This window comes from Gorilla gorilla, chromosome 8 (genome assembly GCF_029281585.2).
Source record: "Gorilla gorilla gorilla isolate KB3781 chromosome 8, NHGRI_mGorGor1-v2.1_pri, whole genome shotgun sequence".
Lineage (NCBI taxonomy): Eukaryota > Metazoa > Chordata > Mammalia > Primates > Hominidae > Gorilla > Gorilla gorilla.
This window is the reverse complement of record NC_073232.2, coordinates 72,766,828-72,789,425: the sequence shown is the minus strand read 5'-3', so window position 1 is coordinate 72,789,425 and position 22,598 is coordinate 72,766,828. Positions and strand designations below refer to the sequence as shown.

Here is a 22,598-nt window from a genome sequence, read left to right as displayed (position 1 = left end):
AAGCCAAAAGAACAAAGCTGGAGGCATCAAGCTACCTGACTTCAAACTACACTACAAGGCTACAGTAACCAAAACAGCATGGTACTGGTACCAAACAGAGATACAGATCAATGGAACAGAACAGAGCCCTCAAAAATAACGCCGCATACCTATAACTATCTGATCTTTGACAAACCTGAGAAAAACAAGCAATGGGGAAAGGATTCCCTATTTAATAAATGGTGCTGGGAAAACTGGCTAGCCATATGTAGAAAGCTGAAACTGGATCCCTTCCTTACACCTTATACAAAAATTAATTCAAGATGGATTAAAGACTTACATGTTAGACCTAAAACCATAAAAACCCTAGAAGAAAACCCAGGCAATACCATTCAGGACATAGGCATGGGCAAGGACTTCATGGCTAAAACACCAAAAGCAATGGCAACAAAAGACAAAATTGACAAACGCGATCTAATTAAACTAAAGAGCTTCTGCACAGCAAAAAAAAAACTACCATCAGAGTGAACAGGCAACCGACAGAATGGGAGAAAATTTTTGCAATCTACTCCTCTAACAAAGGGCTAATATCCAGAATCTACAAAGAACTCAAACAAATTTACAAGAAAAAAACAAACAACCCCATCAACAAGTGGGTGAAGGATATGAACAGACACTTCTCAAAAGAAGACATTTATGCAGCCAACAGACACATGAAAAAATGCTCATCATCACTGACCATCAGAGAAATGCAAATCAAAACCACAATGAGAGACCATCTCACACCAGTTAGAATGGCGATCATTAAAAAGTCAGGAAACAACAGGTACTGGAGAGGATGTGGAGAAATAGGAACACTTTTACACTGTTGGTGGGACTGTAAACTAGTTCAACCACTGTGGAAGTCAGTGTGGAGATTCCTCAGGGATCTAGAACTAGAAATACCATTTGACCCAGCCATCCCATTACTGGGTATATACCCAAAGGACTATAAATCATGCTGCTTTAAAGACACATGCACACGTATGTTTACTGCAGCACTATTCACAATAGCAAAGACTTGGAACCAACCCAAATGTCCAACAATGATAGACTGGATTAAGAAAATGTGGCACATATACACCATGGAATACTATGCAGCCATAAAAAATGATGAGTTCATGTCCTTTGTAGGGACATGGATGAAGCTGGAAACCATCATTCTCAGCAAACTATCACAAGGACAGAAAACCAAACACCGCATGTTCTCACTCATAGGTGGGAATTGAACAATGAGAACACATGGACACAGGAAGGGGAACATCACTCACCGGGGCCTGTTGTGGGGTGGGGGCAGGGGGGAGGGATAGCGTTAGGAGATATACTTAATGTTAAATGACGAGTTAATGGGTGCAGCACACCAACATGGCACATGTATACATATGTAACAAACCTGCACGTTGTGCACATGTACCCTAAAACTTAAAGTATAATTTAAAAAAAGAGGAAAACTACTTGAATAAGCTTCTTTTGCTGTTTTTATAAAGCAAAAAGAAAAGAGATTCACTATCAGTAGAACTAATACACAAATTTATCCGTGTTACAAGACAGAAAACTGGCATGCCAAAGTAGATTATGGTTTATATAAAAGCAACCAACAATTAAAAATAAAATAAAGAAAACAATTCCATTTATAATGGCATCAATAAAAAACATTAAGAGAAAAAAATTCAAGACACATACAGGAATTTTACACAATTTGTAACACTGAAAGAAATCAAAGATAAACTGAAAAATAACTGGAAGTCATTTTATGTTCAAGGATGGACTGTTTGTAAGGCGACGGTTACATGTTTGAGGGGATGGATACCCTACCCTCCAGGATATGAGTGATTATTATGCATTGTATGCCTATATCAAAACATCCCATGTACCCCATACATACGTATACCTACAATAATTTTTTAAATACTTAATATTCTTAGGATAACAATACCCTATAAATTGATTTGCAGATTCAATATAATCCCTTCAAATTTCCAAGTGTATTTTTTTAGAAATTAGAAAGTCTCTCACTCCCTTAAGTCAATATGTATGTACAGAAAATCAAATTGCACAAAACAATTTTTAAAAAGAAAAACAGAATCAAATAACTTATATTTCCTAATATCAAGTCTTACTAGAAAGGATAGAGTACAATTCCGCAGTTTCTTCACATTTTCCATCTGTTCTGACCAAGAATACACAGACGCCTGACTGCTCTGTTATTCTGTGGCCCGGATACCTGCATGCTTTCCCCTGCAGACCTGAACCCAAGCCAGGGCTCTGAACATTCGCAGACATAAGTAAAGGTGTTGTGTTTAGGTTGTAATTCAAAACACTAAAAGAAAGTATCCCTGGTCCTGGGAGATTCCTTAAACTCTCCTATAAACTGCATAACCAGACCCCTCACTGCAAAGATACCTAGACAAAGCATCCTTGGTCTCCTTTCCTCCCAATAAGATGAGCTGCAGCCCTCACTGTGTGTACATCCCTTAAGAAATGCTTTGGGCTCATCATACCAGGGTTTAGAGTTTACTTCTTTGGAATCCTAACCCCCTTCATCTCAGGACAGTCTGGGACAGTCCCTTGTGAAAATTCCTCTGTGATCACCTTCGGGGCAACTCCAGCTAAGTGCTGAGCTGGAGGAAGAAGTAGGGGAGTCAGCAGAATTTTAAGGAATGGGCTGGGTAAAAGAGGATCCCACTGGGAGATTCTGAGATACCTGTAAGGGTCTATGTGGGCTTTGTTGCCTGCCCCTCCCTGATGCCCGAGAGCTGCCCCAGAGATGCTGAGATGCTCCAAAATCTCCAGCAGGATACAGGAGGGTGATGGAGGGTCTGAAATTGCAAAGGGTCAGTAAGGAAGTCTGGTGCTTGGATATAGAGGGACAGGACTGGTTGGCATCAGCCATGGGCAGCCTGCATAGAAACAGGCTAAGCTGGAGGCCCAGAGTAAGGTGTGCAAGGCCCTGGGGAAACAATGATGAATGATATCCTCAAGGGACACAGGGTCTAACAGAAGATAGAATTTTACAGAAAGATGATTCTGGCTTCTCTGTTCTATGCTGGAGTAGAATTACATACCAGGGACCAAGGTGGGCAAATATGGAGTGCTTAACTCTGGGTATGGGAGTCTGAGAAAGTTTCCCAAAGGAGAAGGCAGACTCATAGTATCAGTGAAAAATGCTTTAATAAAAGTGGCTGCCAAACGGAGAGAGAGATCTGCCCTCTCAGGGAGTTGGGGTGATGGTGGGAGTGGTGGTGGATTCTGAAAAGCTTCACAGAAAAATCGATAGGAAAGGCTTTGCAGGATTATGAGGGGTGTGTAATCTTGAAATGCAGAGGGAACCAGACTGGCAAATGTTTGGTAGCACAGAAGTATACAGCGCCTTTGGTAAATGATGTGTAGTACAGTGGCTAGAATGTAGGTGTAGGATGGAAGTCTAATGTAGTGCCCGAGTGTAGAGGGCTTTGAATTTTATATGAAGGAGTCTGACTATTACAGCAGATACTTGAATAATGTCATTTCGTTCAGTATCATTTCATTGTAATGTTGATAAGAAAAAACAATCAACTCCCAGCTGGCCACTTCCTGTGTGTCCTTTACACATTCTCCCCAGGTCCACATGGGTTTTCACTGGGTACTCCCAGTTTCCTCCCACATCTCAAAGATGTGCCCATTATGTGAACTATCATTTCTAAATAGTCCCCATTTGAGTGCTGTGTGTGTGTGTGTGTGTGTGTGTGTGTGTGTGTACACTCTGCCATATGATGGCACCCTATTCCAGATCCAGGGCTGGTTCTGCCTAGCGCCCTGAGTTGCTAGGAGAGACTCCGGCCACCCATGACCCTTAGCTAGAATAGGTGGGTAAATAATAATCTTACTTGTTTTTATCACTGATAAAGGGAGTTTTTTTCCTGCTTTGTGTTAGTCGCAAAGCAAGAAAACCCAATCAGAAACAAGGCCAAGTGGGTTTTTTTCCTGCCTGGGATGGAGAAGAAAAGAGTTCTTGCTCTAAAGACACCCTTTCCCTGAAAAATGGAAGGCATGGAGTTTTTAAGAACTAGGTTCAGGGAGGGAGAACAATGTTAGCATGAGCAGGGTGGAACTCTAGGTGCACAGGTTCAGTGCATATAAACATACATCTTTATACAACTCATGTCACAAAATGCCAAGATTTTCTTTGGGAGAGGGAATTTTAGTATCATAGTGATATGTTAATGATCTAGGCCAGAAGCGGTGGCTGACGCCTATAATCCCAGCACTTTAGGAGGCTGAGGCGTGTGGATCACCTGAGGTGAGGAGCTCAAGACCAGCATGGCCAGCATGGTGAAACCCAGTCTGTACTGAAAAAAAAATACACAACAAAATTAGCCGGATAAGTTGGCGTACACCTGTTAATTCCAGCTACTCAGAAGGCTGAGGCAGAAGAATCGCTTGAACCTGGGAGCCAGATGTTGCAATGAGCCAAGATGGTGCCACTGCACTCCAGCCTGGATGACCAAGTGAGACTCTGTCAAAAAGAAAAAAAAAAAGTTATCTAAAAGCAACTAGGGCTCACCTGTTCGAGTTTGTGCTGATTGGGGATCTTATCTCCTGGTATGTGGTCGGGTGGAGAAGCCCTGGTGCTGGTGGGCCATCTGGTTTCTTTATGCAGCTATGCCTACAAATAAAGAAACTAAAGAAACACAGTAATAAATAGATCTTTCCCAGTTATTTCATCAGGGTTGCCCTGGTAACATTTTTATTAATTTTTCTTTATCTTTTTTTGGGGGGGCGGTGGGGAGATGGAGTCTTGCTCTGTCACCCAGGCTGGAGAGCAGTGGCTCGACTTCAGTTCACTGCAACCTCCATCTCCCAGATTCAGGTGATTCTCCCGCCTCAGCCTCCCAAGTAGCTGGGATTACAGGCACATAGCACCATGCCCGGGTAATTTTTTGCATTTTTGGTAGAGACAAGGTTTCGCCATGTTGGCCAGGCTGGTATCACACTCCTGACCTCAAGTGATCCTCCCACCTTGGCCTCCCAAAGTGCTGGGATTACAGGCGTGAGCCAACATGCCTGGCCTAATGTGTGTACAGCTCACATTTTTCTTAAATGTATGTAGAGCTCACATTTATTTCAGTATTTAATACTGGAAGTGTTTTAGGCCTTTCTAAGTTTGGTGATGTTCTTGTGACCAGAAATATGCCATAGAAACTTAACTATTTCTATCAATTAGACTATGGTAAGGGTGGCTTAATTGTAGGTCACAGTTTTCAAGAATGTATTAAATCCTCACACTAAGTGAGAACTTAACTGTATTCAGCAGGCAATGGAGAGTCAGGAAAGTTTAAGCAAAAATGTGTAATTATTCTACCAGAAAATATTTGATAAGACATAATTTTATGAAACATCAGGTTTATAACAAACTTATTATGTACATATTAGGGTTGTGAAGATAAAGGCCACATAGGCCCATTTCAAGTCAACACATACACATAGAAGGATGATTAACAAAATAAGCGTGTAGCTTATGCTAAATGTTGATTGGAATAGACAATAAATTATGAAGAACTTCACAGGATACTAAGCTTGGATGGGATCTTAGAAGTTTTACAGGTCAATGCCACTCCATCTACTGGCTGATTTGCACTAGTTTAATAAATGAACAACAAAGATAACATGTATCAGTAAAAGTTAAAATCATTTTATTGAATATCTGTCACGTCTGTGCCATTGTAGTGTACTAGGTGCCTTATACCACTTATCAGTCCTCTACTTACAAAACACTTTTCACAAAATACGAGTCTCCAAAGTCAATGGCATGAATAGTTGTGGTCCAGACATACGATGTTTGTTTTTAAAATCTTTATACAGCCTTGTAATCCTTTTTCCTTTTCTTCCTTTTACCCTTTTTAAAATGTGCTGAGTTTTATCTAAGGCTAACCTCTGTAATGTTGCTATATGCCAGTATTCAGTTACTGTGTTTGATGAATCATAAAATGGTGTGAAGCTTTAATTAGTGTTCTTTTTAAATAAAATGCTATTTATGAATGTATCCATCAAAATGCTTTTGATTTGGGTATTCACAAAATATTAGTTTTCTGTGGATCTAACAATAATGCAAAAATCCAAAATGAACATAAAATGTTAGCTAATATATATTTCAAAGTATTCTAACAAGTATAAAAACTATTGTATGACATTACTTTCATATATGTAAAAAATAATTTTTAGTCAATATAAACATACTCCTTATATCTAAACTTGTATTAATTCATTTAAGAGTTATTATAGTATTGTAAAGTCATCAAATATTTAAAAACAAAATGTATTTTGACTTGGAATATACATAAAATTAACTATTTTCAGCTGAGTCCAGTGGCTCATGCCTGTAATTCCAGCACTTTGGGAGGCCGAGGCAGGTCGACTGCATGAGGTCAGGAGTTTGAGACCAGTCTGGCCAACATGGTGAAACCCCATCTCTACTAAAAATACAAAAGTTAGCCAGGCTTGGTGGAGCATGCCTGTTATCCCAACTACTCCGGAGGCTAAGGCGGGAGAATCACTTGAACCCCAGAGGCAGAGGTTGCAGTGAGCCGAGATCGTGCCACTGCACTCCAGCGTGGGTGACAGTGAGACTCCATATAAAAGTAGTAATAATAATAATAATAATTTTCTGTGAGTCCCAAGATAAAATAGCATTACAGAACACTGAATAATCCTGAGTTTGGTTGTCTTGGTTGCATTCTGTTTTATATTTAGTTTTGTTCACCTTGACCAGTGGGCTTGTGGTTCTTAGGTGCAACAGGGTTTTCATTTTTAGGTTCAAGATTTTAAAGCTTTAATGTGGTAATTTCTCTAATTTTTTTGACAGTTATTTCTCAGGTTACAAGTTAAAATAAAATTTCCATTTCACTGAAGTCTTTGGTTTATTAATGATTTCATGACTTAATATACAATGAGTAATAAGGGGTGCTACAAGTTTTCAGAAATCAACACTAAATAACTTATTCATGGAAGCAAACACTACCTGTTTCCCAAACACCTATTAAAATACAAAAATTTATCAATAGTTTTTAAAAATAACTAAAAATGAAAATGAAAAAACATAAATCCAGGTTAAAAAAAACTGTATTTCAATTAAACGACAAATAATTTTTGGGGGCTCTCAACGCTACTACAAAATTATTTGCTGTTTATTATAACTAATAAGACAGCTACAAAATAATTTTTTAAAATGAAGAAATAGTAAGTACAAAAAAGATATTAACAAATATTGGTATATTGGTGAAGGCTGGACTGTGGCTGTTTTCCAAAGTGGTTATACCAGGCGGGTGTGGTGGCACACACCTGTAATCCCAGCACTTCTGGAGGCAGAAGCGGGCAATCACTTGAGCTCAGAAGTTTGACCTAGGCTACATGGCAAAACCCTATCTCTACCAAAAAATGTAAAAATCAGCCACACATGATGACAAGCACCTATAAGTCCCAGCTACTTGGGAGGCTGAGGTGAGAGGATCACTTGTGCCTGGGAAGTCATGGCTACACTGGCCATGTTCATGCCACTGTACTCCACCCTCGGCAACAGAGCAAGATTTGTCTCAAAAAAAAAAAAAAAAAAAAGTTGGTGACAATGTGGAAGAATTGGAACCCACACACATTACTGGTGGGAACATAAAATGGTGTCATCAATTTGGGTGTTTCTTTTCTGGCCAATTGATTTTTTAAAAAATCAAGATATTGTCTCCCTATGTTGCCCAGGCTGGTCCTGAAGTCCTGGGCTAAAGCAGTCCTCCAAACTCAGCCTCCCAAATAACTGAGATTAAAGGCATGAGCCACCATGCCTGACTGGTGTAACCACTTTGAAAAACAACATGGCAGTTTCTCCAAGGCTAAATGTATAGTTATCACATAATGCAACAATTTCATTTCTGGGTGTAAATCCAAGAGAAGCAGAAATATATGTTCACACAAAAACTTGCATGTGAGTGTTCATAGCACCATTACTCATGACGGCTTATATGCAGAAACAGCACAAATGTCCATCAACTGATGAATGGCTAAACATAAACTATTATTCAGCAACAAAAGGTAAGAAATACTGATACACACTATAACATGAAAGAAATTTGAAAACATTGTGCTAAGAGAAAAAAAAGCAAACTACAAAAGATCACATACTGTACAATTCTATTTCTATTAAAGGTCCAGATTAGGCAAAACTACAATAAAAGAAAATAAATCAGTGGTTGCCTATGAAGACACAGGAACGTGGTGGAAGTAGGAGGTAGCAGCTAAGAGGTGAGGGTTTCTCACTCTTAAGTGGGTAACTCATAAATGGGTAATCACTTCTAAAAGTGACTGTGGTGATGGATGCACAGCTTCATGAATATTCTAAAAACTACTGAATTTCTCTCTTTCTTTCTTTCCTTTCTCTCTCTCTCCGTCTCTCTTTACTTCTTTGCTCTCTCACTCTCTCTCTCTCTCGACATGGTCTCCTTCTGTCACCCACACTAGTGCAGTACTGCCATCTGGTCTCACTGCAACCTATGCCCTCTGGGCTTAAGTGATCTTCCAGCATCATGTCCCCAAGTAGCTAAGACTACAGGCATGAGCCACCATACCCAGCTAATTTTTGTACTTTTTCTAGAGATGCTGTTCTGCCATGTTGCCCAGGCTAGTCTCGAACTCCTGAACTCAAGCAATCCACCTACCTCAGCCTCCCAAAGTCTTAGCGTTATAGGAATTAGCCACTACACTCAGCCTGAATTGCATACTTTGATAAATGAATTGTATGATATGTTAATCATATTTCAATAAAATTATTATTATAAAAAGGGCCAGATGCAGTGGCTCACACCTGTAATCCCAGCACTTTGGGCGGCCAAGGTGGGCCAATTGCCTGAGGTCAGGAGTTCAAGACCAGTCTGGCCAACATGGTGAAACCACATCTCTACTAAAAATAGAACAAAAATTAGCCAGGTATGGTGGCATGCGCCCATAATCCCAGCTACTCGGGAGGCTGAGGCAGGGGAATTGCTTGAAACAGGGAGGTGGAGGTTGCAGTGAGCCGAGATGGCACCACTGTACTCCAGCCTGGACAACTGAGCTAGACTCCATCTCAAAAAAAAAAAGAACATGGGGGTTGAGCACAGGTGGCTCAGGCCTGTGTATAATTCCAGCACTTTGGGAAGCTGAGGCAGAGAGATCACTTGAGGCCAGGAGTTTGACACCATCCTGGGCAACATCCTGGGCAAGATCCCATCTCAACAATAAAAAATAAAGAAGTTAGCTAGGCACAGGGGCAAACGTCTGTAGTCCCAGCTACTTGGGAGGCTGAGGTTGGAGGATTGTTTCAGCCCAGGGGTTTCAGGCTGCAGTGAGGCATAATCAAGCCACTGCACTGCAGCCAGCCTGGTGACAGAGCAAGAGCTTGTCTCTAGGAAGAAAAACAAAAGTAATGCAAGTTTTCATCACCTTCTGAGAGTAATCGACTTTCAGGAGGACTAGAACAACAAAAAAAAGGACCACTGAATGGTTGAGGGTGTGTTCCTGGTTAGGCTCAGTTGCTGGCTGAGTAGTATCTGAAAAATTAATTAGTAAAATTACAGCTCTAGGGATCAGTCATGCAGTCAAATGATGAATGCTAAATTCATTACAAACGCCCAGGGTCTCAGGGGATCCTCCTGCCTCAGCCTCACCATAGCCAGGACTACAAGTGAGCATCACAACTCCCAGCTACTTTTTTTTTTTTTTTTTTTTTTTTTGTGGAGACAGAAGCCTTGCTATGTGCCCAAGCTGGCCTCAAAACTCCCACCCTCAAGAGATCTGCCCACCTCGACAACCAGAGTAACTGATTCTACAGACACATGCCACCGTGTCTGGATAATTATATTTTATTATTATTTATTTGTGTAGAGAGGAGATCTTGCTATGTTGCCAAGGGTGGTCTCAAACTCCTGGACTTAAAACAATCCCCCCACCTCTGCCTCCCAAAGTGCTGGCACTACAGGCATAAGCCACTGCACCAGCCTGACTTAAGGTTTCCTTAATCTAGCATCCCATACTTCATATAATTGGGAAAGGCAGTACTGTTTTTTTTTTTCAATTACTTAGTGTTTCAACAAGAATCAACCATCTCTCAGGGCCAGGCACGGTGGCTCACGCCTGTAATCCCAGCACTTTGGGTGGCCAAGGTGGGTGGATCACAAGGTCAGGAGTTCGAGAACAGCCTGGTCAATATGGTGAAACCCCGTCTCTACAAAAAAATGCAAAAATTAGCCAGGCGTGGTAGCAGGTGCCTGTAGTCCCAGCTACTCAGGAGGCCGAGGCAGAAGAATCTCTTGAACCTGGGAGGTGTAGGTTGCAGTGAGCTGAGATCTCCTCACTGCACTCCAGCCTGGGTGACAGAGCGAGACTCCGTCTCAAAAAAAAAAAAAAAAAAAAGAAAAGAAAAAAAAAGAATCAGCCATCTCTCACCATTGCCATGACCCTGGTCAAAAACACTTATCTCCCACCTGGATGTTGCCACAGCTTGGCCTCCCTGCTTCTACCCAAATCTTCCCACAATCTTTCTCAACTCAGCAGCCAAGGGATGCTTTTAAATCAGGAGACAGATCATGTTGCCTCTCTGCTCAGAACCCTCCCACAGTTCCGATCTCAGTCAGAGTAAAAGCCAAAGCCCCAGCAAGAGCCTCCCAGAGATTACACAATCTTTACTGATCAGACACACCATGGAGTTCCCTCCTAGCATCTTTATCCTGTTGTTTCTGCCTACAATGCTCTCACCTCAGCACCTTGGCCAGTTGCTTCCCCCACTTCAAGTCTTTGATAAATTTTCACTTAGGGCAACCCTGGCCACTCTATTTAATATTGCCATCTGTCCCCATTCCTGCCATGCTCTTTTTTTTCCACAAAATCTCGCTGTGCCACTCAGGCTGGGGTGCCATGGCACGATCACGACTGAGACCTCGAACTCACTGGTGAAGCAATCGTCCTGCCTCAGCCTCTCTAGTAGCTAAAGACTACAGGTGCATGCCACCACACCTGCTAATTTTTTAAAAAATATATGGAGCATCACTATGCTCCCCAGGCTTGTCTTGAACTCCTGGGCCAAAGCGATCCTCCTGCCTCGGCCTCCTAAATACCTGGAATTATAGGTGTGGGCCACCAGCCCTGGGTTCATGTTCATTTCTTCTTGCTGCTGTTACAAACTGCCCTACATTGAGTGCCTTAATACACGACAAATCTACTACCTAACAGTTCTGGGAGCCAGAGTCCAAAATAGGTCAATTAAGGCTAAAGTCAAGGTGTCAGCAGGACTGCATTCCTTCTGGAGGCTCCAGAGAGGATGGGTTCCCTTGCCTTTCCCAGCTTCTAAAAGCCACCCCCATTTCTTGGCTCATGGCCCCTAACTGCATCTTCAAAGCCAGAAGCGAAGCATATTCAAATCTCCCTCTCTGACCTCTGCTTCCATCATCACATCTCCTCCAATTCTGAGTCTCTTGCCTCCCTCTTTCTCTTATAAAAACCCTTGTGACTGCTGGACACAGTGGTCGTGGCTCACACCTGTAATCCCAACAGTTTAGGAGGTCAAAGCGGGGAAACACTTGAGGCCAGGAGCTCGACACCAACCTGGAAAACATAGTGAGATCCCCAACTAAACAACAAAAACCAAAAGAAATAAGAAAAGAAAAAATTGGCTGGGCATGGTGGTATGCATCTGTAGTTTCAGCTACTTGAGAGGCTGAGGTGAAAGGGTTGCTTTAGCCCAGGAGTTCAAGACCAGCCTCGCCAACGTAACAAGATCCCACCTCTACAAAAACATACAAAAATTAGCTGAACATGGATGGTGTGCACCTGTAGTCCCACATACTTAGAAGGCTGAGGCAGGAGAATTGTTTGAGCCCAGGTGGTTGAGGCTGCATCACTGCACTCCAGTATGGGTGAAAGAAAGAGACTCTGTGTCCAAAAGAAAAAGAAAAGAAATACACATCTGGTTTCTGCCCCTGGTCCTGGCACAAAGCTTCTAAAGTTCTCATAAAGTTCTCAGTGATAAAGTTGATAGGAGCATCTTTTGTTTCAATATTTGGTCTTAGTCCCAGGTTTCTAACACAAGACCCTCTAAGACCTTTGGGATCTCCACCATAGTAAGAATGCATTTGATGATGTTACTGAGATGACTGGGTGACTGAAAGCTCCCAGACAGCTTCAGGAGGAGGGCTGGTTGCCAGAACAAACCATGTGATTAGAGGCTTGAAACTTGCAGCCTCACCCACTGAGCTCCAGGAAGAAATAGAGGCTGAAGATTGACTTAATCACCAATGGTCAATGATTTTATCAGTCATGCCTGTGTAATGAAGCCTTCAGAAACACCCTAAACAACAGGGTTTGGAGAGTGTCTGGGTTCCTGAACACAAGGGGGATACTGGGAGGGTAACATGCCCAATAGAGGGCATGGAAGCTCTGTGCCCCTCCCCACATACCTTGCCCTGTGCATCTTTTTTATTTTTATTTTTATTTTTTTTTGAGACAGGGTCTGGCTCTGTCTCCCAGGCACAATCGTGGATCACTGCAACCTATGCCTCTCTAGCTCAAGCCATCCTTTCACCTCAACCTCCTGAGTAACTAGAACTGTAGGCACATGTCACCACCACGCTAATTTTTATAAAATTTTTTTTGTAAAGATGAGGTTTCACCATGTTGCCCAGCCTGGTCTTAAACTCTTGAGCTTAAGCGATGCTCCCGCCACGGTCTCCCAAAGTGCTGAGATTACAGGCATGAGCCCAGCATGTACGTATCTTTCACTGGCTGTTTCTGAGATATATCCTTTACAATGAACCAGTAATAGAAAGTAAATTGGTGAGACCCAGTGGCTCACGCCCATAATCCCAGCACTTTGGAGGTTGAGATGGGAGGATAATGTGAGCCCAGAAATTTGAGACCAGCCTGGGCAACATAACAAGACCCAATCTCTACAAAAAATAAAAGAATATAGCCAGATATGGTGGTGTAGGCCTGTAGTCTCATTGGGAGGCTGAGGCAGGAGGATCACTTGAGCCCAGGAGTTCGAGGCTACAGTAGCTTTGATCACATTGCTGAATTCCAGCCTGGCAACAGAGTGAGACTATGTATCTCAGAAAAAAAAAAAAGAAAATAACCTGTTTTTCTGAGTTCTGCAAACTGTTTTAGCAAATGATTCAACCAAAGAAGGGGGTCATGAGACCCCAGTTTCTAACTGGTTGGTCAAAAGTACATGTAACAACCTAGGGTTTGCAACTGGCATGTGAAGTGAGGGTAGTCTTGTGGGACTGAGCCCCTATCCTGAGGGGTCTGCACTAACTCCAGGTAGTGTGAGAATGGAACTGTGAGATACCCAGTTGGTATCCAGATTGTCCGAAAACTGGTGTAGAATCTCTGCATTTGCTTGGATGAATTTGACCACAGTTACTATTCAGGAAAAAGAACTACTCATTATAAAGAAAAAACCATAAAATTATATGTTCTACAAAAACCAAATCAACCTTATCTACAGCCCAGTCCTACTCAAATATAGACTGTTAGAACAAAAGGTCTCACCATGGACTCGAGAGCTGACATGAGGAATGTCACAACCATCCCGCTCTCTGAGAACTCCTCATCTTCAACGAGTGGGGGGACACTGCAACTTTGGCCATGATCCCTGCGCAAGAGAAGTAGTAAGAAAGTGAGTGGTAGAAATCCAGTGTCTTAAACCCATATCCAGAGCTGTGAGAGTTTTTTTACCAGCTGGCTAATTTACACTTGTCTTGCATCAGAGGAAAAATAAGGCTCAGAAACTAGGTATTCGATTTGTCCAAAACTCTCATCAGATACAGAATCCATCCGCTAACTTTCTATCTTGTATTATTTCCATAAAATTAGAACAGTATCACTCCCAAAATAAATCCATATGGCACCCAGCATCAATGCATTTCTCCCAAGTAAAAGAGGAGGCAAGGCGCTTTACAACCCAGCGACGGGCTACTACAACACAGGAAAGAGGTGCCAACCTCCCTTTCTCCCCTGCACAACCCACCACAAAAAAGAGTAGGTGCAGTGGAATGAGGCTGGGTGAAGAGAAGTTCCTCTTCTTAGTGAGAAAATAGATCACAGGACATCAAGTAACATGTAAAAGTCTCTATAATAAGGCATTTTTTTGAAAACGTTTTCTAATATTTTGGTATCAGGAAAACCCTCAGATGAATTTCAAACACCATAAAAATACAATACATGAACACAAAATATTAACTGTCAACAATGATATAGATAAATTGTAACCTTTATGGATTGCTTTTTGGAATGTAAAATGGTACAGCCCACTGTGGAAAACGGTTTGGCAGTTCCTTAAAATATTAAGCACAGAATTATATGATCCAACAACACCCTTTAAGCGCTATACCCAAAAGAACTAAGATCAGGGACTCAAACAGGTATTTGTACACCCGTTTAACAGTAGCATTATTCACAGTGGCCAAAAGGTAGAACCAGCCCTATGCCCATCTGTAGGTGAATGGATAAAGAAAACGTAATATACACATACACAGAATACTATACAGCGATAAAAAAAAATCTCGCCAGGTTCAGCAGCTTACACCTGTTAATTCCAGCACTTTGGGAGGTCAAGGCGGGCAGGTCGCTTAAGCACAGAATTTTGAGACCAGGCTGGGCAATGTGGCAAGACCTCGCTTCTACAAATAAAAATTTTTTAAAAAAAGGAAATTCTGATAGTGTTATCAATGAGCCTTGATAGCATTATGCTAAGTGAAATAAACCAGACAGAAAAGGACAAATATTGTACAAGTCCACTTATATAAGGTATCTAGAATAAACAAATTCATAGAAAATAGAATAGTAATTGCCAGGGGCCAGGAGGACGGTTCAATGGGGAGCTATTGTTTATGGAGTACAGAGCTGCAGTTTACAATGATGACAAAGCTCTGGAGATGGAGAGTGGTGATAGCTAACAATGTGGATGTGCTTAACACCAGGGACCTCTGTGCACTTAAAAATGGTTAAAAGTGTTATTTTATATTATGTATATTTTTAGCAAAATAAAAAAATAAAAAATAAAACAAGACACCAGATAAGGACATACTAAGATGGCAAAATCTAAAGCAACTTTTTAAAACCCAGAGTTTTTCTGTAAATAGCATATGAATTAAATGCCTATTAAAAATTAGCCCCTTTAATTCAGTTGAATTAATTTTACTTTTAGAGAGCGCTTAAATAATTAAATAAACTTAATTGGAAGCATAACTGAAAAATTAAACACTAGATGCAGGAAGAGGAACTGTAAAAACATATCTATGTACATAAACCAATTTACTGACAACACTCGAGTATCCCTTAACTAAAGCCCCAGTATTCCAGAGAAGATGGACAAGCACTTGAAGAGCTGTCAGCAGGAAACTGTTGTACCTAAAAATGTCAGTAAATCTTCATTAAAGAGAATGTTCTATTTTCCTATCATTAAAGGTTGTCACCTAGCTTTACCATCTGTTACCATGTGCATTGACTACTAGGCCAGATTTAGACACCAAGTAATGAAGCATACATACTTATGAAGTTATGACTTATAATAACAACCACGATCAGAAAAATACTACTTTGCATCATGAAGACCTTCAGTTACCACTTAGTTTTCATCCTCATGGGCTTTATTGATCAATATTGTAAAGAGGTATATTACCTCTTATAACTTAAAACAACTTGTTGCCTAGGAAAGCATACCAAAAGAATCATCTTTTATTTCCAAGTGAGGTGTTTTAAGAATAATATAATCTATAAAATAGAATAAACATACAACAGACCAGGCATGGTGGCTCACGCCTGTAATCCCAGCACTTTGGGAGGCCAAGGTGAGCGAAATCACGAGGTCAGGAGATCAAGACCATCCTGGCCAACATGGCAAAACCCTGTCTCTACTAAAAATACAAAAATTAGCTGGGTGTGGTGGCGCTTGCCTGTAATCCCAGCTACTCGAGAGGCTGAGGCAGAAGAATTGCTTGAACCAGGGAGTCAGAGGTTGCAGTGAGCTGAAATCACACCACTGCACTCCAGCCTGGCGACAGAGCAAGACTCCATCTCAAGGAAAAGAAAATATATATACAACAAATACAGTAACACATAAAATCTCTTTTTCTCCTAACCTTCTGCTGGTCCTTCAATTTCTGCTGGTACTGTTCCGTCACTGCCTTCTAAAGAATGATGGCTTCCTAAAAGGAAAATAAACATGTAATAAACCAATAAAAACTCACACTGAAAGACAAAAGAGAATCTAGATAACAATGCAATCACTTTTAAGATATAATAAACATAAAAAAAGATTATTTTAACTCAATGGAAACAATACTTTCTAATTCAGAAAAAAAATAACACTTCTATTAGGCAGCTAAAAATTATTATTTTAAAATACAAATACAGAGTAGACCAAAGTAGGTTTGTGGATTTAATATTAGTTACTGTAACTGTATGGTAAAATTACTGGATATTGGAACCTGAAGAAGCACAATTATGTTTCAAGTACCATGTTCATCTGTCACTGACACACACACAGACACACCATTGTGAATGCTTGCTTTGCTCAGACACTTAATTAACTCTCTATAAATAAGTTCAGGGTTTGCTGTGGAATGCTCCCTGCTTTCCATTTTCACTATGGTAAAAGCTACAGAAACTCGATCCCCATAATTTAATCAAAGTTGCACTTAAAGTAACTCGTAAGTAAAAATTAAAGATACTACCTTTAGTATCAAAAAACATTTTAATCCAGGTAATATAATCTGCTTGCTTCTAAAAACTGGGACATAAAGCAACAGATCTGTTAGGCAGTCACATGGTAAACAGGCTTATCCTACTGGAGCAGAAGTTTATTCACAAATAGGAAAGAAAGAATCTAAGATATCGGAGCTCCAGTAAGGATTAAGACCACAAGCTGCCCCCAATATACATCTTCTGTCCTTAAAGATCTGAGCTACTAACATGGAAAAGACTGAAAAACACTGCCTTCAAGTATAAATAAAAATGTATTGCATTTTGGTAAGAATACATCGCTAGGGGGAAGGGAAGCAGATGCTCATCTATTTTGTCTTGTCTATTGATAAATTCAGAAGCTGTACTAAAAGTTAAATAAAAGTTATAAATAAATTTTCTCTTAATTTTTAAAGAGTAATGATTACAGTCTGAAAAATTCATTTGTTGGCTACTATTCTTGAATTAAAAGTGCCATACTGAGGTGAAATCTTTTTGGTTTCCAGTATCTAGCTTTATTATGTCATAATTATCTTGGGATTCTTTTCAACTTACTGCATATTGTGAAAACTCACCTGAACTCAAAACTCCAGGTAAATCTATAAACCTCTATGAATCCATCTTTAATTCACTTGTAAAACATACATTCTCTGTAAACATTTCCTTTCTTTTCTTAACCTTAATATTTGGATTCAGGGAGCATTAAGTTCTTTGACTGCAAAGTCAAAGAAAAAAGAGATGTGAGGTCAAAGGAATGATAGATAATAAAGAAGAGGCCAGTAATTAAAACGTAAAATTTCAGTAAAGAGTAACAGTTAAGATGGTTGTTCATGTTATTACCCAAACACCAAGGGTTTGGTCCAGGTCCTGCTGCTCACCAGACAGAAACTAGTCACTGAGGCGACAAGTATTACCAAGGAAGAAAGCTTTAACCTGGTGCTGCAGCCCAGGAGATGGGGTCTCAGTCTCAAATTTATCTCCTTGACTGACGTAAACTAGGGTCAGGAAAGAAATACAATAATTTATAAGAGAACAGAAATTAGGGACTGGCAGGAGGCATCTGGTGCGGTGATCTGGTATGTTTCAGTTATTTGATACTTCCTGAAGGTCTTTTTTTGAGGAGAGAACTCAGATAAAACAGATACAAGTTTCAAGGTTTAACAGCAGGGTCAACTCTTATGTTGATCCAAACAAAACCCCATCCATGGGACAATTGGGCTGGTGTCAATGTAAGCAATAATTCTATAGGCCCTTGTTGTTCAAAATCTGAACAATTAAATTTATATTATATGCTAAACCAAAGGAAAATACATCTTATGTACTCGAGGCCAGAAGAGATAGAAGTAAAACCTACTACTAATAGCCTATGAGTGTCAAGTTTGGGAACACTACAAAAAATTACAAAAAAGTAATAAATGCATAAAAGTTACAGATTAACAAGTGCTATTTCAGAATTCTTCTAAATACTAAGTACATGACCTTATTAATATTTGCATTACTAACCACACAATAAGAACCTGACTTATGACTATTCTGAGATAAAGTATAAATGTGTACCTTTACCTTAAATAGGAAAGTGTGTCATATACCCACATCGAGATTCACAAAAGGGAAAACTGATTTGAAAAATTGTTGCTTGTGAAGTTCATTTATACGTTAAGAAAAGGCCAATACAATTTTTCCTTTTCAATATAGAAAAGTAATTCTTAATACTATAGTTATAAATACTAAAACACAGTCTGTGGAATACAAGAAACCATTAAATACAAACAGTATGTAGGAAAGTGGAGGTAAAAAGATTACACCTTGCAAAGACTTCAGGACAAGTTTTGCATGTCATCAGTTTCAGAAGGGCCTGCTTTGAGATACAAAGATAATACTTCAACAGTAACCCCCCAGGCCAGAGGCAGTGACTTATGCCTCAGCACTTTGGGAGGCCAAGACAGGCAGATCAGTTGAGATCTGGAGTTCGAGACAGACCTGGCCAACGGGGTGATACCCCACCCATCTCTACCAAAAAATACAAAAATTAGCTAGGTGTAGCGGCATGCACCTATCTAGTCTCAGCTACTCGGGAGGCTGAGGCAAAAGAATCCCTTGAACCTGAAAGGCAGAGGTTGCAGTAACCCAAGATTGCACCACTGCACCCAGCCTGGGAGACAGAGAGAAAATCTGTTAAAAAAAAAAAAAAAAAGTCATGTTCACATAGAGTTAGGCTCCACAGTTCACTCTCTTAACCATCCTGTATTCTACCCACTCTATGCTATGCCCGGTCACTGATGCACCTGTATGGTAGCTCATGGCCCCCTTAGAGCTTAGAACCTAGGTTTCATTTCCTGCTCTACAGCTATATAATTTAACACTTTTCCTCTCCAGTTTGTTGGATTCTAACCCTATACATAACAAATCTTATTAATATTACTGCATCTTAAAGGGGGCTGTGATGTCTTCAGTCCCTAGAAACATTAAACAACCTATAAACAAAGGACCATATGAGGGTAAACAGAATCCAAATTTCTATATGCTTTAAAACGCTGAGGCAATGTACTGAGAAACACACCTAAGAAACTGCAACCAATCTACTGTCGACAAAAATTTAGACACTGTCTCTTCAAAATAAGCTATCTGGTGGTACTTACCCATATTCCTACATGTATCAACAGTATTTTTACATGTCATAAACTTAAAAATAATTTTAAAAGTGTCAAAATTATAGGCCTTAATCCATTTCTGTGGGCTTGAAAAATGATACAATATACATTTGTTTCTTTAAAGTATTCAATAAAATGCATAAACTTCTAGTGCAATCACTAAAAAAAGAGTTCATACCAAAGGTTGTAATACTAGGAAAGAGGGCTCAATACTGCAGGTTCTTAAAGACAAAAGTTAATAAAGCCTTGTTTTTGGTTGTGAATCTTGGCCTTAAAACATTATTTGCACGATCCCCGCTTCCTTTTCCTGTTGTAAAGATGTGGTGACAAACCAGGTTTGTTCACGCAGATAATAATCTTGAAAATATTGGGAGGGAAATAACATGAAGGGATGAAGGGAATATAGTTTACCTAATGACCTCCTAAATTGGAACTTATTACCCCCATGCCTCTTGCATATCTCCAGACTAATATGTAAGACAGACGAAACAGCTGTTTGCTACCAATATTTTATTTGATGCTTCTTTTTTTTATTCCTTGAATAACTGCTTACAATGCGTTAACAGGAACAGGAAAGCATATCTATTCAAGTACTAAATAATTATGCAAATCTCTAAGACATAGTAATGGACCAATTATTTTTAAAGTACAACACACTGACAAGTACTTTATTTTTAACTCAGTCTTGGTTTGTTGTTAATGCCATTGCTTGGGAAAAAGCAAACAAAAGCAGGAGGTGGTGAAGGAGAAACAAGAAATAGAGGCTGCGGCATAAGCAAATGAAGAAGAACAAGAAGATGATGAGAATAAAAGACTGGAAGAAAGGAAAAACAACAGGTGAGGGAATCGGAAGGCCTATTATGATACCTTTTTTCCCCTCCTTGATTCATGAAATTTGAAAAAGTTCAAGACTTTTTCACAACAACAATAAAGAGCAAAAAGATACACAGTCACCCCTAAATTTTGTTAAGATTGACATAATGCTCCACTCACGCCTGGCTCAGGTGCCAGCAGAAGGATGGGACCCTCCAGATTCTGCAGAAGGGGGAGGACTCCTCCTTGCCCTGGCGGCACCTCCACTGCTGCCACCGAGGCCGACGGTACAGCACCCACAGCTTCCTACCCACGCCAGGCCAGGTGGCTCCGCAGTGCTCCTACTCCCACTTCCCAGGACCCCCAGACTTGCTGCTGCTGCCACCACTAGGGCCAATGCCAATACAACCACTGCTGCTGTCGCCCTCGATGCACCGGCACTCCCTACAAGGCCCCTACTAGCTGGCCACAGCCACAGCCCTGCCACAGCTGGCCACAGCTGGCTGCCCTCCTACCTACTGCTCCAAAGTGCCACCCACCGCAGTGACGCCAGCCGCCACGTCCCAGGCTCCAGGCTCCAGCCTCCACCCTCCAGCGTGTGGCAGGTTGCTGCTCCTTCTGGCACAGAGCAGCTGGGCCAGTAAAGTCAGAAAAGCCTAGAACATGATGCAGGGAGTGGTAACGTTAGAGCCTCACCTTGTCATGGTGGCCACTGGGTGGCAGTGACAGGTTTCAGTGAACTGGAGACTCCATGGTGGCTGGCTCCCCACCCACAGGAACCGTTGGGCCCACTGGGGCTGCGGCTCCTTGGAGAGCAGGAACAGCAGAACTCAGACCCAGCCACTACCACCCCGCCCAACCCCTGGCCCCTCCTGCGCCCCCACCCTGAGTGCCGGTTTCCATTCCTAACGTCTCCACCCACAGGGCCCTGTCCCCCCATGACGCCTGTGCCCCATGTCTACCCCATGACTGTGCTCAGGAATCCCAGGTTGTCTCAACACAGAGTAAGAGGACGCAGACCCAGGAACCATGACGGGCCCTGCCATGCCCATGATTCCCATGGAAACACTGTGTGTCCGCTGAGCAGTAGGAGGTCTCCTTCTAGAGTCTGGAGCCTGGCTCCTTCCTTGGAGGCCACCGCTGTGGCGGCCACCTCTGCCACTACCAGCAGTGCAGCCCCGATTGTGCCCCTAACCCGCTGCTGACAGTGTAGCCCCCGATAGTGTCCCAAACACCTCCCCCCCCACTCCCAGGGAGTGTAACCCCTGATAGCGCCCCCAACCCGTCCCCACCTCGAACACTGCAGCACCCAGTAGAGACCCCAACCCACCCCCACACCGGGAGAAATAATGCCCGTAACAGTGCCCCAAGCCCCACTCCATCCCCGGGCAGCGCAGCCCTGGATAGCACCCCAACCCGCTCCTGGCTGCAGGCAGTGATGCCCGGAATAGCGCCCCCAAGCCGCTCCCCACCGTGGGCAGTGCAGTTGAGAATACTCACCTACCACGGCTGCCTTTCTACCACTCCGGCAGCCATGCAGTCCCTGTCACAGCCACCAGCTTCAGTGAGGCGAGCCAGGGTGCCACAGGCTCCGGCCTCCAGCTTGTGTCAGGAGAAACCACCTTCCCCTCCCCCTGTAGCACCGCATAGAGCCGTCGCAGCTGCTCGTCCGCCATCTTACCACTCCAGCTGCGCTTCAGTCTCTGTCGTCGCAGCCAATGTTCTAATTGGATGAGAGAAAACCTCTAGGCTTATTCTGATTGGACTTTATTATCATGTTCTGATTGGTTAGCCTAAGGCTTACTCTCATCCAATCAGAACATGTAACCCAGGAACCTCGGTATATAAAGCATGCTAAGGGGGAGTCAGGCCATTCCAGACTCTTGTGCTTCTGTCTGCTAAGCTGGTGTGTGCCAGGCTTAGTAGGGGGGAAGGGGCCGGGCATGGTGACTCACCTGTAATCCCAGCACTTTGGGAGTCTGAGGCGGGTGGATCACTAGGTCGAGTTCGAGACCAGCCTGGCCAAGATGGTGAAACCCCCGTCTCTGCTAAACATACAAAAATTAGCCGGGCGTGGTGCTCCTGTAGTTCCAGCTACTTGAGAGGCTGAGGCAGGACAATCGCTTAAACCCAGGAGGCAGAGGTTGCAGTAAGCCAAGATCGTGCCACTGCACTCTAGCCTAGGTGACAAAGCAAGAATCCATCTAAAAAAAAAAAAAAAAAAAGGAAGGGGGAAAGGAAGAGCCACGTGCTGCATGCTGGAGGCTGTAGCCTGCAGCTCCACAGCTGGGCTTGCTGCAGTGAGTGGCAGTGATGCAGCATGGCAGGAGCGGTAGGATCTGGATGATTTCCAGCTTCATCCATGTCCCTGCAAAGGAC

At 42.0% G+C, this 22,598-nt stretch overlaps 1 long non-coding RNA gene across 2 annotated transcripts in view; it reads right to left on the bottom strand.

The window, feature by feature from the left end:
- Window positions 1-21,944, bottom strand: part of LOC109028493 (uncharacterized) — a 47,322-nt gene extending 25,378 nt beyond the window's left edge. The window contains exons 1-5 of one of the 2 annotated variants that reach the window (XR_008669257.2): window positions 21,720-21,924; window positions 20,916-21,025; window positions 16,155-16,220; window positions 13,564-13,666; window positions 4,562-4,678 (exon numbers count right to left, since the gene is read on the bottom strand). This is a non-coding gene — a long non-coding RNA (uncharacterized lncRNA). Of the gene's footprint in view, window positions 1-1,479; window positions 4,514-4,561; window positions 4,679-13,563; window positions 13,667-16,154; window positions 16,221-20,915; window positions 21,026-21,719 lie in introns of those variants that run through there. The other variant, XR_008669258.2, reaches the window with a different exon arrangement.
- Between the last annotated feature and the right edge of the window lie 654 nt (window positions 21,945-22,598).